Source organism: Anabrus simplex, chromosome 8 (assembly GCF_040414725.1).
Source record: "Anabrus simplex isolate iqAnaSimp1 chromosome 8, ASM4041472v1, whole genome shotgun sequence".
In the NCBI taxonomy this organism is placed as follows: Eukaryota; Metazoa; Arthropoda; class Insecta; order Orthoptera; family Tettigoniidae; genus Anabrus; species Anabrus simplex.
Window position 1 is genome coordinate 32,562,047 of NC_090272.1, and position 17,277 is coordinate 32,579,323.

Below are 17,277 nucleotides of genomic sequence, written 5' to 3' on the forward strand. Positions count from 1 at the left end.
ACTAGTAAGTTACAAGTACTAGTACTTTCGTGGAACACACCCATAAAAATTCACTGGTAATTTGTAAGTATGGAGTAGTAAAGTAGGGGATGCCTGGCCAAGGCGGTAAAGGCGTGCTCGGTTCGCCGGAAGGACGTGGGTTCTAATCCCTGTCAGGAAGTCGTAAAATTTAAGAAATGAGATTTCCACTCCCGGAGGTGCATATGGCCCTGAGGTTCACTCAGCCTACACCAAAAATGAGTACCAGGTTAATTCCTGGGGGCAAAGGCGGCCGGGCGTATAGCTAACCACTCTACCCCATTACGTGCCGAGGTTAGCAATGGTGGAAGCCTTTACCTTCCACTCCTCCAAGGGCCTTCATGGCCTGTATGGAAGTGACTTTGCTTTTGAAGTAGTAAAGTACAACTGTAGAAAATTCTTTTGTGGAACAGAAAATCTGGTATTTGTATTAGTTACTAGAGAATTTACTTGTAATTTACAAGACCATGCTTTTGTGGAATAGGCCCCAGGTATCATTCTATTCTTGGCTTCAGTTTTAATAATGCTCTACTGACTAAACATTCACTCCAATTCTTCATTTGACCCACTAGCCGCGGCAGTTGCCAGCTCCTGAAATGGATTGATGCCCGCAGCATTTCATCACTTTGCACCAGACATTAACTGATTCCGTGGTTCGAGACCATTTTAAAAAGGACACAATTTTCCATCTAATATATTCGTCCGCCTTTGGGTTCCATCCAAGTGACATGCTTCAAGAAGGAGAATCGACGACTCTGTAACAACCTTGACACTGAAAGAAGAGACACTTTAGGACGCTCTGAAGCGTTCCTTGCTTCCATGTTCTTAAGGGATTCCCCTACAGCTCATATCTTCCCTGGCTCGCCTTTTGTTGGCATTACGAACGTCAACGTCAAAAATGTAAATTCGAACGAGTACATTTTTATACTCTGTATTATATGCATATAAAACTTTAATTGAAAAACCACCAAAATATCCACCGACACAAACATGAAAAAGACTAGATTTCCCACTGCCCACCGTGTGTTAAAATTCACCCGCTGACGAAGAGTAAAATATTTAGTGGGAAAACCACCGTGTTGGCAACAATGGTTGGACCAGACATATTTCAATCAGCTAAGACATCTTAAATTTTGTGTTAAGAGGTCATTTTGTCGTAAAATTGTAGCCACGTACGGCAGTGCAAGTATAAATTCGACGTTCGATGTTCTGCCGCACCCTTTCGAAGAGCCCTGAATCATATCACAGGCGACTACAATCCTCAAACAAGTTTTTATTTTTATTTATTTATTTATTTATTTATTTATTTATTTATTTATTTATTTATTTATTTATTTATTTATTTATCGTGTGGCAGAACAACAGCTAATAATTACAAAATAAATATTTGTATTCTTCTTGTACTGCCCTCTACATTACTGGTGGTTGGCCACCATCACAGCGAAGTCCGTGCGATGTTCGGCTGTCCTCATCAGTCTTGTATAATCAATTATATTGCGTTAGGTACGTGGCCAACAGCTTTTAGAGATCAAACATCTATCCTTATAGTTCTGAAGATTCTCTATCCATTTTATCCATGCATTTGTATTTTTGTTATTTTCTTTTGTATTTTCAAGTTCTTTTTTATAGTTTAGTCATTTAGACTTGTGCTTTTATACGAGTTTTAGAACTCTTCTGTCGAAGAAAGTATTTGTTTTGTCTTCGTGATTTATTAGTAGTAGTAGTAGTAGTAGTAGTAGTAGTAGTAGTAGTAGTAGTAGTAGTAGTAGTAGTACGGAGTTTTCCGTCGTTCGCAGAGGGAAAGAAGCGTGAAGGGTGATTGGTTAGACAAAGCCAAAAATTAAAATCCAAGAAAACCTATTAAAATTTCTTTCTCTTCAATAGAATAAATATGTAATATTATAATAACGATATAATAGACTATATTATATAAGTTGAGCGAGTTCATGCAACAAAAAGTTTTAGAACAAATGCTCGATAAATTTCACAAACAAATTCCTAAAAGGGAGCTCATGAGCTCTAAATACAATTTACCAAATGAAGCTCGAAAGGTAGAGATAATTTACATATATAGAGCAGAGAAGTTCAGGCTACCTCATAATAAATGAGACAGAAGCTCAGATACTTTCCAAAATTATAGTCAGAGAATCCTGTCCTTGACAAGATACAGTAGTTACACAGTTGAGATTAGGCCGGCCTGTACAGTTTTGTATTGAAATACTTGTTACCACTTGTTTTAAAAAAGAAGCCGTAATTTCTAATACCATTACAAATCGGGTCTCAAACCCAGTTGTCTGTTATAATTTGAAGGATATAAGTACACTCGTTATATACAGAACAAGTGAATACACAAGAAAATAGGATCTAATGATCCATAGTAGACAGGAGCAGAAAGCCCACGCTACACGGTCGCAGAAACGGAGAAGAAATACCTAGAAGGTAAGATATTACAAAAGGGCCGAAAACTAAAATGAATTGAGGCAAACCCCAAGGACTCCAGAGAAACTTCACATATTATCTACTTGGGCATAAGGCCCCACGAAGCAGAGGCTAATCCATAATACCAGGTGATTGATTGTGGAAAATTTTAAAGCCGAAAGGAAGAAATTAAATTTAGCGGTTAGAGAAACCCTTAAGTCGATAAATTTTAGAGAAGTTTAACATCACTGGTGATTCCCTATATTTTACAAGGTCCCATCAATGGGAATTTCAAATTCCGAAGAAGGAGAACGGAGGCTGACATAGACGTTAAAGTTACCAGAAAAGATCTTGCTTATTAAAATTTAAAAGTGAACTAAAACTGAAAACTACATTCTGAAAGGGGTCGTAGAAATCTTCCCTAAGTACACAGGCAGATAAATCACATCGTTTTATTCTGCCTGCCTTATCACTCCATTCTCACTCTGGCCGATTCGCCTTTGAGGGAAGCTCCTCTCAGTCGCGCTGCCGACGGACAACGCCAGGAGTACAGCAGAATCCGTCCTTAAATAGGTAATGAGTAGAACATACCAGAAGGTAAAGAAAGAGATGTGATTGGATGATAGATTTCAGGAGAGAAGCAATTTGATGGAGGACCACTTTACTAGCAGGGATGGCAATCCAGAAACAAAATAACATAATTTACATGTTCAAACTTCAAAACAAAAAATTCTGCACTAGAAAAACACCCGTAGTGGCATCTGTTCCTCACAGTATAAACTTCTTCCATCAAAGGGTCCATGCGTTTTGCCCACTCCGGTGAAAGTCTAATGGGGCTTATGGTTCCAATCTGTAGCTAGCTTCAGGTAGTTTCCGTCCCCGATTTTAGATGGCGGTGGAGGTCATTCACAACGTGTAGATAGTTGTAGACATGTTCTGTAGATGGCATGCAAGTAGGTATGAAATGAGCGATATTAATAATTAAGGTTAGTTTGCCCCGAAGTGAAGTATTTCAAGTCTAACCTCAATCAGTGGGCACTTCTGACAAAGAATTAGTTGTATCACGTCGAGTATTATGGAGATAATATTGCTGGATTGGATTGAATCCGACTTTACCCAATCGATTGACCTTGTTCGACCTTATATCGATTTTAAGCGATAGTTCCCATATTATATCCTCTTATGGTTCCCGTGATGCTATAGTATTTGTGTTGTTTGAATTCCAAGTGCCCATGTGCTTGTGCTGTAAAACTTTGTTCGTTGTGCTTGTTTATTAGAAATTTATCTTCGCCAGTCTTCCTGAAATCCTGTATTTCCTGTTTGAGTATACCTCAGGGGCTGAGCTGAAAGCTGAATGACCGGGCGAGTTGGCCGTACGGTTAGGGGCGCGCAGCTGTGAGCTCGCATCCGGGAGATAGTGGGTTCGAACCCCACTGTCGGCAGCCCTGAAGATGGGTTTCCGTGGTTTCCCATTTTCACACCAGGCAAATGCTGGGGTTGTACATTTATTAAGGCCACGGCCGCTTCCTTCCCATTCCCAGGCCGTTCCTGTCCCATCGTCGCCATAAGACCTATCTATGTCGGTGCGACGTAAAGCAAATTGCAAAAAAAAAAAAAAAAAAAAAAAAAGAAAGCTGAATGGTTCTATTTATGTAGTTCTATATATTTCCTGTCTCAGTGCATTTAATTCTGTTATTTTTATTTTCATGTGGTACTTTGATATTGATGTGATGCCCCATTCTCCTGCATATGGTGTGCTCTGCTGTCTTGCTGTTGAAGGGATTTCTTATTTGTTATAATATCAGCTTTGTGTTAATGTGTCAATCATTGATTTGAAGTTAAAGCTGCTTTGAGGTGTGAGGTTATGTTCTCAGTAACATAGTATGCCATACGAACTAGAGGTATCAGATCATTATTTACAACTTAGTAAGTACTTGGAAATAAAAATATATGAATTACAATGTATTGGGCATGGAAGTAGTAGAACTGCAGTATAATCGACAAGGGGGCGGTGGGTGAGGGGCATGGGAAAGGAGGGGAGGGGAGAGGGAGCTGCAAGCATAACCGGATGTGCATCACTGCACCGGATGTTACTTCGCTGCGCTATCTGTTGATAATGTAAGGTATTCCACAAAATGCACACTCTGGTGCTATCTCTGATCGGGGACTGAAACTACTAGCACCTAGTGGCTTGGTACCGAAATTCATTATTGAGTTACATCTCTATTCTATTCTATCCTCTTTGGTTTTGCCATAGTCTACACTAAAGAAGAGTTGGCGGACGATTTGAATAACCAGAGAGGCGTAACTCACGGTTCTATTATTATTATTATTATTATTATTATTATTATTATTATTATTATTATTTTACAACTTGCTTTACGTCGCACCGACACAGACGGGTCTTATGCCGACGATGGGACAGTAAAGGGCTAGGAGTGGGAAAGAAGCGGCCATGACCTTCATTATGGTACAGCCCCAGAATTTGCCCGGTGTGAAAATGGGAAACCAGGGAAAACCACCTTCAGAGTTCGAACCACTATCTCCCGAATACTGGATACTGGCCGCACTTAAGCGACTTCAGCTATCGAGCTCGGTATTATCATTATCTCAGTGCGATGTTGCGAGATGTGAAATAACGGCTCTGGATGAATATAACGGACAGAGGAAGGGAAAGTAGAATGGACGGACTTAATACTAAAAAGTGTTTATCGTTGTTCTGCTCTGCATGGCTGAGTTCTGCGTTGAGAGCAAGAAACTTGTGTTGTGGTCAGAAACCAGGAAGAGATGAGAGACCCCACGTGCGTGCACAAGCAAGGAGTTACCTAGTTATCTACACTTCGTCAACTAACTTGTGTTTACGAGTTTAAATGATTACATTCTCTACTACAGTAATTGCTTTTAACACTTTCCTGACATACCAGAACTGCGCAAAGTGTGTATTGCATAGACGTTTGGATGTCGGATTTTTTTTGTATACCTAAAGTATCACAAATAAGAGATTCTTCCTCGATGTTTGCTTGTGGGTGATCGACTCCCTCCCTGTAAATAGTATGAAGTTGTAGTTAAATAGTGGAGTTTAAACGGAGACGGCCTGAAACTGAAAATGGCCACCGGGTTACCACATTCGGTAAAAAGAACCTGCGATTAAACTCTTCGTGGGACGGTCGTATCCATGTTGCGATCACGTTATAATTTAAGGACAGTCAATTAGTAAAACTTACGAGGATAGACGGAGCACACTTACTCATTCCAAAGTCGTTGCATATGTATTTGTAAGTGAGGACAATCTTTGTCCGCCTCTGTGGTGTAGTGGGAGGTACGGGTTCGATTCCCGGCTCTGACACGAAATTTGAAAAGTGGTACAAGGGCTGGAACTCGGGAGGTCAGCTGAGTAAAGGGGGATTCGGTTCCCACCTCAGCCGTCCTAGAAGTGGTTTTCCGTGGTTTCCCAATTTCCTCCAGTCAAATGCCGGGATGGTTCCTAACTTAATGCCAAGCCCGCTTCCTTGGCTCTTCCTTGTCTATTCCTTCCTATCTTCCCTTCCCCCACAAGGCCCCTGTTCAGCATAGCAGGTGAGGCCGCCTGGGTGAGGTACTGGTCCTCCTCCCTGTTATATCCTCCCGACCAACAGTCTCACGCTCCTGGACACTGCCCTTAAGACGGTATAGAGGTGTGATCCCGCGCTGAGTCCGAGGGAAATCAATCCTGTAGGCTAAAAGGATTAAGAAAAAGAAGAAGAAGACAATCTTTATTACTGTAAGTTACATGGTAATAATAGAAATGATATAGAAGCAATCAGTCATCACTGTCCAGTTTGACCTTGGATTGGGTTGTGGATTACTGATCTCCACCGCTGCCTGTCTTTCCAGTATTCTTTGCCACTTTCATTCTTAGTTCTTGTTCACTTTGTCCTCTAGGTCTTTTCCCTCTAACCTCCAGGATCCTCGTTCCTCTTCCACTCCCCCTCTCACTCTGCACTCATCTAATGTTTCCTGTCTTAATTATCAGTGTTTGGATACAAGCTTTCAGGCCTTGGCGAGTTTGCTCGGTCAATTGCGGCCACCCTGTATAGATAATTAACTATTTTTCTAGTCTTAAGGGTCTTACAGACCGTATGTCACCCGCGGGCCACCAGCTCAGTACAGCTTTTCTATATACAGTACAAGTTATATTCTGCAGAACGCATCGATTTTCAAGATCGTATCGTTCACTGTATGGTTTCCTGCAATTGTACAATATTGTAGTGTAATAGTAAAATAATAATAATAAGAAGAAGAAGAAGAAGGAATCTCTAAACTATAAAGAGCATACAGACTCATTTGGAACAGATATAATTAAAAAATCATATCCCAAAATGCAAAATTAACGCATTACAACCCTGTAATCCAGCCTGAAGCACTATATTCATTTGAAACACTGATCATTGGGGGCAGGTCGTTGATTAAAGATATAGGAAAACAAGAAAGAAAAATCTTAAGGAAACTTTTTGGATCAGTCTGTACAGTAGGAATCTTGATGATAAGGAAATCTCATGACCTGTGCCAACACTCAGAGAAAATCTCGGACACATTTAGCAAAAGATGTTTGAAATTTTACGGACATGTTCTCAGAATGAGTAATCAGAGATTGACCAAAAGAATTCAGAGCTTTCCCCTAACAATATTCTTCTTCTGTTCCTTCTTCTTCTTCTACCACTTGTCCCAAATGTATGGGGTCGCGCGTGCGAACTGTGTCGCACATGTGGATATGGCCCTGTTTTACGACCTGATGCCCTTCCTGACGCTAATCCTATATGGAGGTATATAATCACTGTTGCGTGTTTCTGTGGTGGTTGGTAGTGTGGTGTTGTCCGAATATGAAGAGGAAAGCCAGAAGAATCAATCAGACTCGATTATAATCCCCGACCCGGCCGGAAATCGAGGCCGGGATCCTCTGAACCGAAGGCCTCAACGCTGATCATTCCGCCAATGAGTCGGACTGAACCTTGCCTTATCAACGAAAGTAACAAACAATTGGCTGCTCGGAGTTGGAAAAGATCGTCAAGAAATGGGCATCATAGATGACATTGTGTTAGATCTAACAAGGGGGCATTCCCTACTCATCACCACCGATTTCGCTCAAATTTATAGAACGTACAGGGCTTGGCTAGAAATGACAGTACCTGAAGTGGGAACTCCAGATGGCCAATCGTATAGAAAATAAAAATATAAATGTTGACGCGGCTCTCGCACCGTATAAGCCACTTACGTTCGTGCGCACGCCGAGCAATAGTTGGCGTAGAGATAAGAGCTCGGACAGGTAATTCGATGGTCGTGGGTTCGACTCGCCGTGTGGAGATTGTTTTTTTCTGTCAACTTTTATATTATTCATGTTCCAATTAAACAAAGAGGTGAATAATAATTCATTTTATTTATTTATACACAAAAGGCATAGAAAAGGTAAAAGATTGGGATTTCATTGTCAGACTTTTTTATTCCTGCGCCAAGAATCTATTGTTTGCGTACAGCCGCCAGGAGCAACCTTCACTTGTCAGGTGAAAACGAATCTTACAGCGAAACGATTATTCACGTTTATGGCACATTCCTCAAGGAGGGGAAATAGCCAATAAAGGATAAAAAAGAAGAATTTCTGTTTGAACACGTCGGGAAAGTTCGCAACTCCAAATTTTCTACAATTGTGCGCTCATTAAAAAAGATGACGTCATATATGCCTTGTGCATATACATAAATAAATTAATTAAAATAAATGAATAATATAAAAATTGAGAAAAATATCCTCGACACGGGGAGTCGAACCCCATGGCCATCGAACTACCTGTCCAAGCTCTTACCGCTACGCCAACTAGTGCTCGGCGTGCGCGCTAACGTAAGTAGCTTATACGGTGCGAGAGCCGCGTCAACATTTTTTTAAAAATTTTATTTTCTATACGCTTGGCCATCTGGAGTTCCCACTTTGGGTACTTTCATTTCTAGCCAAGCCCTGCATGTTCTATAAATTTGAGCGAAATCGGTGGTGACGAGTAGGGAATGCCCCCTTGTAAGTTCAGAAAATTAGTCGACAATCACCGCTTTATACACCATTAAGCATTACGACCAACAAAACCTGGTGAGAAGATCGCAAGAAAAGGCACAGAGAGAAGACGAAGGTTCAAATACAGGGTCAGAGCTAGAGGTTGACGATGACTGATAGTGGTAAGTCCCGTGGTGCAGAACAAGCAATGCACATGCCGAAAGAGAAGGCTCCTTGATACGAGCGGAACAACGTGTACTATATTTAGTAACAGAGAAGCCGCTGTGAGTGTTCGCTAATTGTTCCGGTCTTTTGCTAGAAACACCTTGTTAAGAGCACATTCCAACAAGTTTGGAAGCCTGACAAATAATCTATTCGTATGTATTGTTACAATTGGACTATTTTAATTTAGAAAGACCTGCTTAATACATACACAGTACAACACTTCACTAATTAGTGGCTATTTAAAAAAGTATCTTTCTTGTTCTCACAGAGGGTCTCCGACTGGCTGGTATGCTGGTATTTACCTGGAATGGACGCCCCTTTCGAAATCTTGATTGAATAGTCTCACCTTACACTCGGCTTCGCACGCTGATGGGTTAGATTTTTTCACTAGTGATGCCATCCAGTGGAGATGAGTGGGAGCAGATGAGACAGAGCCACGATCAACTATATCCACGCTTGCGCTCTCTAAAGCGAAGCATCAAGTCGGCCGTGGACAGAGCACACCTAGTCTAACAACAATAGTCGCCTATTCGCAGCGAGCCTGCTTTTATGTACATACGTGGTGATGGAGTTCTGATATCATCGGCTTGCGGCCAGAATAGTGTGTTGTAGTCTCGCCTTCCAGAAAATTCACGGAGACACCAGAGGAAGGAGACAATATAAGTAGAGGTCGCCACGTGCTCTCAGGCCGGTCAGTAGCTCCCCGCCTGACTTACTCATCCCTTCTAGGAAATATGAGAGGGGGCTGACACGCGGTACTCTCCAATCTTTTTCCACCTGTGATTTCCGACATTTACTTTTAAACATCTACAAAGCAAACCCATCTCCGTACACGCCATAAAAGCCGTTGTAGGTAAATGCTTGCATTGCCTATAATCTTAGCATTAACCGAGATACATAACTCGTAAAAAAAAAAAAAAAAAAAAAAAACTTTTAAATTTAGCAAATGGTGTGTCCGAGGGAAGAGCTAGAAATAGGGTGCGACGTTTGTGAGGTAGGTAGTAGGTTCCTTTGCCCCTCGGTTTATACCACCCGCTGTACTATGTTTCAGGCAGTATGCATGAGTATGAACACTTGTATGGATATTGCATTAAAACGGCCAAAAACAGTATAGAATAATACTATTTTCCATATTCATCACTAATTTACTCATTTCTGAGTGTCGTGACCCCACTGGTTTTGTCGTTGCTTATTAAATCTCTGCAGTAACTTCGCCATCCCAGACGATCTTTGGCTTTCCTCAGGGCACATGGGAAAGATAGTCTTCACTTGCTCCACCCATCTGGTTGCAGTCCTTCCCTGTGGCCTTCCCCTCCATGATCAACTTTTCTCGCAATAGAAAGGCGTTTTAAAATCTTCAGCTACTGAAGAATGAGGTTCTTCCGGTCCAGCACCAGACTGCAAAGGCATCGATGCATTTTCTGTCCAAAGCCTTTACGGTCCATGTCTCGCAGCCATATGGAAAAACAAGGAATACAAGGGTTTCAACGAGACGGACCTTTGTATTATTAGTTATTCCCCTGTCCTTGCAGATCTTAGTTGATTTCCGTATTAGTTACCCATACCAGTTTGTGCTAAATTCAGAAATATGGAAAAGAATATGTAAAATAAATTTGTATAATTTACATTAAAAATATCATAATTGATAAAGGTGAAACATTATCTTTGCGATCAGGAAAACCGGGCGAGTTGGCCGTGCGGTTAGGGGCGCGCAGCTGTGAGCTTGCATGCGGGAGATAGTGGGTTCGAGCCCCATTGTCGGCAGCCCTGAAGATGGTTTTCCGTGGTTTCCCATTTTCACTCCAGGCAAATGCTGGGGCTGTACCTTAATCAAGGCCACCGCCGATTCCTTCCCACTCCTAGGCCTTTCCTATCCCGTCATCGCCATAAAAACTATCTGTGTCGGTACGACGTAAAGCAAGTTGTTGCGATCAAGAAATATGTATCTTCCATATAATAATAAAAGTAAGTGTGTGTGATATCCAGACAGTAGTTTACCCTCCCGTTTACCTTCCTCGACGATAGTTACATGGAAAGAAAAAATTAAGACACTTTCAGTGTTTGGGAAGAACGCGTATATCGCCGAAAGTTTTTTCTTTTCTTTTTTTCATTTTTTTTTTTTTTTTTTTTTTGCAAGTGGCTTTACGTCGCACCGACACAGAAGGTAGGTTTTATGGCGAGGATGGGATAGAAAAGACCTAGGAGTTGGAAGGAAGCGGCCGTGGCCTTAATTAAGGTACAACCCCAGTATTAGCCTGGTGTGAAAATGGAAAACCACGGAAAACCATCTTCAGGGCTGCAGACAATGGGGCTCGAAGCCATTATCTCCCGGATGCAAGCTCACAGCCGCGCGCCCCTAACCGCACGGCCCGAAAGTATTTAACTTACGATCTCAACTGGCAGATAAAAGAGGAGGATACCTGTTAAAAAAGTCTGAAACATAGTCTCCATGAAATAGAGCTTCAAAGTAAGGCAGAATACGTGACGTCAGACGCATACTCTGTTATAAGATGGCGCTGTGTTGACTCGCGCGCTCAGTTGGAGGTTAGCTGAAATTGTTTAAACAATTTAAAAAGTAAGACTAGGAAAGCCTCAAACCCCTACGGCCGTTAGAATAGTGACAGACTGCCGCCATTTTTCCTACTACTACAGTCAAATCTGCGGCAAGCAGAGACCTGAAATGTTGAGCATGCAATGCCGTCCAAATGCACCCCGAAGCCGGATATTTAATTTTCGCGTTTTTTGCTGAGTTACGAACGAAAAACGGGCGGAATAATTTTGTTGGACACTCCATCGTGCTGTCACCAGGATTAAATACTTCATTATACTTTTATCATACTGTAAATTTGTCAGTACGGAACCGCGATGTAATTGATTATGTCCAAGAAATGAAGCTGTCAGCATCATCAACAAGCAACTTGTGCAAGCATTACCAGGTGTTCTACAAATCTACATGTCTGTCAACACGACATGTAATACAGATGAGGCTATCGACTACACGACAGAGCGTTTGAACAACTTGGAGTCACCTGGAGTACCCTCGAACATCTTGAAACACACTGTTGTGGCATCGATTACCCTTCTCAGGAACTGAATCCTCCTTCCCTTTGCAACGGAACAGGACTCTTCGTCGAATATCATTGCCACTAGCATGCTTGGACATTTATTTATTTATTTATTTATTTATTTATTTATTTATTTATTTATTTATTTATTTATTTATTTATTTATTTATTTATTTATTTATTTATAGGTGACGAAGTTAGGGCTCTTGGCTCCTCTCTTACACTTAACCACTGTAGTGATACATCATTGGGAGCAGAGTTTGAGTTCATAATATTATATAGTAAATAATAACCTACTCAAAAATACATTACAAGTTAGGGCTGGTTCTACCACCAACGGGTAAAGTAGCGCGTAACTTGCCCTCTGCGTAAAAGGATATTTCCGTTCGACCACTCCCAGGTAGCGCTTATCGGCAGCATAAATCGTAGTTACCCGATAAGATTTTACCAGCCGAGCAAGTTTCGAGACTGTATTTCTGGGGACTTACAGCTTAAATTAGCTTAGTATATTGGTAAAAGCATGGTACCGTAACAGTGATCGATATTGTATTGCAGGATTTTGAACATTAGTGCTTCCCTTGAGTTGCAACGGTCACACCACCCTCTCACATCGACAGCGTCGGGGACACATTCTATACGTCAAGCTTTCGCAAAGAAACTGTACATGGATATAAAATCAAAACCTATTTGGAAATAATCTCAAATGGACTTTAATTTTCTAATTTTAATTTTTCAGTTTTCAGGTATAAGTTAGTATATTTTTCTCAATTACCCAAAGCGTTCTCGTAGCGCTCGCTTCATGATATGATGTATGCAGTTTCGAGTCTCCATTATGCCAAATATTTTTTAATTTTTATTATTAGTGTTGTATTCATATGCATACCTCTTTTCATACGTTCTTTTGCTAATAATATATTTCATTGAAATGTTTAATCACAATATTATGTCTACTACGAAAATGCTTTGTACTGTATGTTTGCTACTTATAGAAAGTGATGTTATGATTAATATAGCATATATATACATAGGTAGCAGATTGCCTATCAGTTGTTTACCTAGTCTTCTCGTAAATGATTTCAAAGAAATTGGAAACTATTCCATTCCCGAATTCCTCTTTCCATGAATGGATATTTACCTCAATTAGTTCTTTACATTTACAGTATCTTCCAACTTTATCTTCATGAAGTTAAACATTAGAATGACATGCATTATCGATAAATGGAAGCATGTGGAACTAAACGAGGTCACAGAGCTAGTTGCAAATAGAGGATCGTGGAGATACTTCATCAATTCACAGAAGCCAGCAGATAGAATGCTGAAAGTCGATAAGTAAGTGCCTGTGTATATACGTATATCGAAGCGCGTAAAAGAGAGTTATGAACAACGGCAGGGAACGAAAATAAATTGTTTAATGTAAATTACAAAGACGAAGAGAATCTGCGTACCTTCTATAGGGACCGTGCGCGCACGAGATTTTTAGTAGCTAGCGCCCCTAACGGAAACAGTTGCAGTCGTTTGATGGGGCACTCACGAGACCTTTTACGGTGCAGTTCATTGCAACCAGCGCAGTAAGCTTTGACTTGTGATTGTAAAATAAAGAGGTAAAGCCAGACAATAATGGCTTCGACAGTAGCAGCGACCGCTATAATTTATGTAGGGTTTCAGACAGTGCAACACTCAGATTATTTCCGGGAATCCACGCTAAAGAAAGGTGAAGATTTAAATAGTAGTAACCATGTCTTTGACGTGAAGGGAAGGTTAAGGCAAGAAATATACGGCAAGTGTCTAAGGGAAACGAGTATTAATCAGCCACCATACAACCCCTTTAGTTATAAATTATTGAATCATTGCGCGGGGCCATTGCATACAGTGAGTCCTATAAGAGTTGTAGCCTTCCCTGAAACACAGTTCTTTCAACTGAAAATCGCACTTCAGTGACACTGGGGTTCAAACCACGGTCACTAAAGTCAGAGGCTAGCAGCTAAGCTAACACAAGGAAAGCAAGCCAGTTTTTCTCAGTTATTCTACTTGCTTCAAGTTCCGGCGACTGCGGTTCAAATCCCGGCAGATTTTCAGTTTATAAATAATGAGTGAGGAAGAGCAATCGACCCGCAATTCATGGCGACAACTTCTTGAGTTTACTTCCCATCCGCAGGCGGGATAAGCTGTGAATGATGATGAGATGGTTCAAAGATTATAACAAAAATATTTAATTCCAAAAGGTGAAGCGATAAATAATTCCACATTATAAATATTTTTATTTATTTTCAGATTGACAGTAACAAGAACATTGTTGACGGTAATTGTGGATGCAAAGCAGGTCAGTCGAAATGCTGTAAGCACATTGCTGCTTTGTGTTCCTTTATTAACTCCGAGAGGGACTCCTCCAAAACAACCAGAGTACAACAATGGGAAAAACCGAAGTGTGCTCGTAAGGATCTATATTCGAAAGGAGAGGAGATAGCAGAACTGTTAAAACCATACGTCCACGTTGCTGAACAAACAGAATCAACCACTTTCAATAAAACGTGTTTGTACCAACGAGTAAAACGTATTGAGCGTGCCTTCACTGACATGCTTAAAGCCGAGTGTGAGAGTGAAAATTACGTGGTGGCAAGTTCCAGTCTACAAAACGTTATAGATGATGCCGCAGAACGAAGCGAAATTGAGAATTTGATCAAATGTCTGAACGAAGTACAAAATCACAATACCCGTGCAGTCCATAGGTGCTATTTTGTTACGAAAATGTCCGCTGTTAGGTTATCAATCAAACCCGTGAATTATCTCGAGTTCTTGTTTCAAGATGTGCAACTAATTTATATCGCAAACGTTACAGTTACAACAGAACAGATGTACAAAATTGCATTTGACACAAGGTTTCAATATCGCTGTGCTGCATGGTTCAAACAAAGGAAATTATGTTTATCTGCCAGCCAGCAAGCTCATCAGATTAAGACACTAAGAAGTGGTGATTATGACCAGCTTGTAAGGTCATTTCTAATTTCCACATCCCTTAACACATCTGCAGATGGTCAGTATAAAGGAAGTATCACTTAAAATTTTAAGGGATGAGCAATTCCTATCTACTGTCATTCCCTTACTGGACAGGTTTTATTTTCAGTATTATCTGCCATTAATTCGAAATATGTAAAACTATTCTTAATCGAAGAATGGTCGTTACGGGTAGCGGCACACTGTGGGGCACGTGTATGCACTTTTATCTTTTAATTTTGTTCACTGACGTACTTCAAAGTTTTCAATGCAGAGAACTAACAGTAACAGAGATACATTGTATTCGCTCCCAAACGCTTTCAGGGGTTGAAGAGACAATTCTTTCTCTTTTTTGGCCAATTTTACCACGCTGTAAAATCCACCTTATGTCTCATAATAAAACAGGGTGAACACAACGAGGCTAGTTCATTTTAATTTGATGAAGAAGTCCCCTTCAATAATTTTTTTTTTTTACAATTTGGCATTTGGTCCGTAAAACCATGCTGCCAGCTCTGTACATTTAGAAAACAGGAAAGTCAAAAGAGCAACATCTTTACAACATGTGATCGTTCATGGCATTATGACTAATTGGTGATGGAAAGCCACGGTACAGGAACTTTGGTTGGATGAGAACAGTTTAACTACAGACTACACCCTTCAATAAATGTTAATGTCAGTTCCTTGCTGGGAGATGAGTGAAAGTTTTGTTTGCTTTTACTCGTTCGACTCTCCATTCTTTCAGTTAACACCGACATAAACTAACTCGAGCGCTGGTCTACAGCTTACCCCATCAAACGTTTTCTGAGGTAGTCGCAAGAGCACACCACTCGCCATTCGCACGGTCCCGGAGCGAGTGACTTGACCAATCTACTACGAGAATACTTTCCAAAACGCTGCCTTACAAGACAGGTTATAACTGGCGAAAGAAAATATAATCTCGAGATTTTAATCCCAATTAGGTATTGATTTTAAAGCTCACAGATTAAAATCACGAAAGCTTGACGACATAAATCGTTGTCCATAACTCTGAATCGACTCCCCTTATTAGGCTTTTTGGTGATAATCAGCACATGCATGCACAGGAAAATAAGACAATCGAAATGAGCTTCATACATCTAACGATAGATAGCACCTCACTCGAAAGCGAGAAGTCACTGAAAATCAGACTAGCCAACCCCGTATATCGATGTCTAGTTCCTAGCGCTTGCGTGAAGGTGATGCTGACTGTAGTGGTAGCTCTCGCAGAAAACTGCTTCCTGTTCCTTGGCTAGTCACGTCCGTCACGCCCCCTCGTGTACGACCATCGCCCTCTACTATGACTCAAGGTTCTTAAACACTACTGCGCTAATACGCCTTCTCATTCGCCCTGTAACACATGTAAACGAGCGAACACATCATAGTTACCAGTTCAGGCGCTTGGAGCGCTGGGAAGCTGGCATTAGTCTGCTTTTGAGACACGCTCAGTGATCATCGCTAAAAGTGCTGCCGTAATTTGAGCCTCTGTTTGCCTTATTTGGCTTGTTTCTTTGGTCGTGAATAGTTTTAATGTTTATGTACATAGTATTGTTTACTGCTGTGTGCCTTGATGTAAGATGAAAAGCAGATCTGGAAGTGGGATTTCGTTTCATGAATTTCTTTTCAACGAGTAACGTCATAAATGGCTGAATGGTATCTCAAGAAAGAATTTATCTCTTAATTACAATTCGAGATCATATGTTTGCCACACCGAATAAATCCACACTTTCACACTACGTAGGAGATATAAACTGCGAGACTGGAATAACCCTCTTAGTAAAGGAGCGCCTTTTAGCAGAAAGTCAGCGCCTAACTGAAGCAGAGAGATTGTGTTTGTTGGTAGTCCATCGAACAGCAGATGTTATATGACAAGAAACTGGACACCTTCTTTGAATAGAAAGACGCTTCGTTCCATGTTGAGCAAATAAAAACTACTCAAGATGACTGTCATGCAAGCGAAAGTAGAAATCGAATTACCCTGGTCAATAACCTTCTACGTTTTATAATTTCCGCTGCGACTACAAAATAAAGGTTACCAGCAGCATCTTTTAAGAGGCTTTTAGGGACAGAGCTACGTACTTTAACACTCACAACAATAAAGGAAGTTGAAGATTGCGGTTTTTTCGTGTTGCGCATTGTGAGTGGCAATCGTAAGATTAATGTTAGCATGATAAGAAGAATGTCTTCTTCAAAACACATTAAACCGAAGATCTGTCATCCTGTTGATAGTGAAATGCCTCTTGCTTTCGACCAATCGCACATTCTGAAGAAGTAAGAAATTATGTACTTAAAAAATCTATGTTTGATGGTTTCCAGGATATAAATGGTGATTTTATCAAGAAACTGTGTCAGATGCAATCAAATGAAACTGTGAAACCCGTTCATTTTTCTTACACGCAAAAATATCGAGCCGTCTAAGTTTAAGAAAATGAACGTGCGATGCGCGAAATATATTTTCGCGACTGAAGTAATAACAGCTCTAGAATATTTAAAAGACCATTCGTATACAGATATACACGACTTTTTAATGGA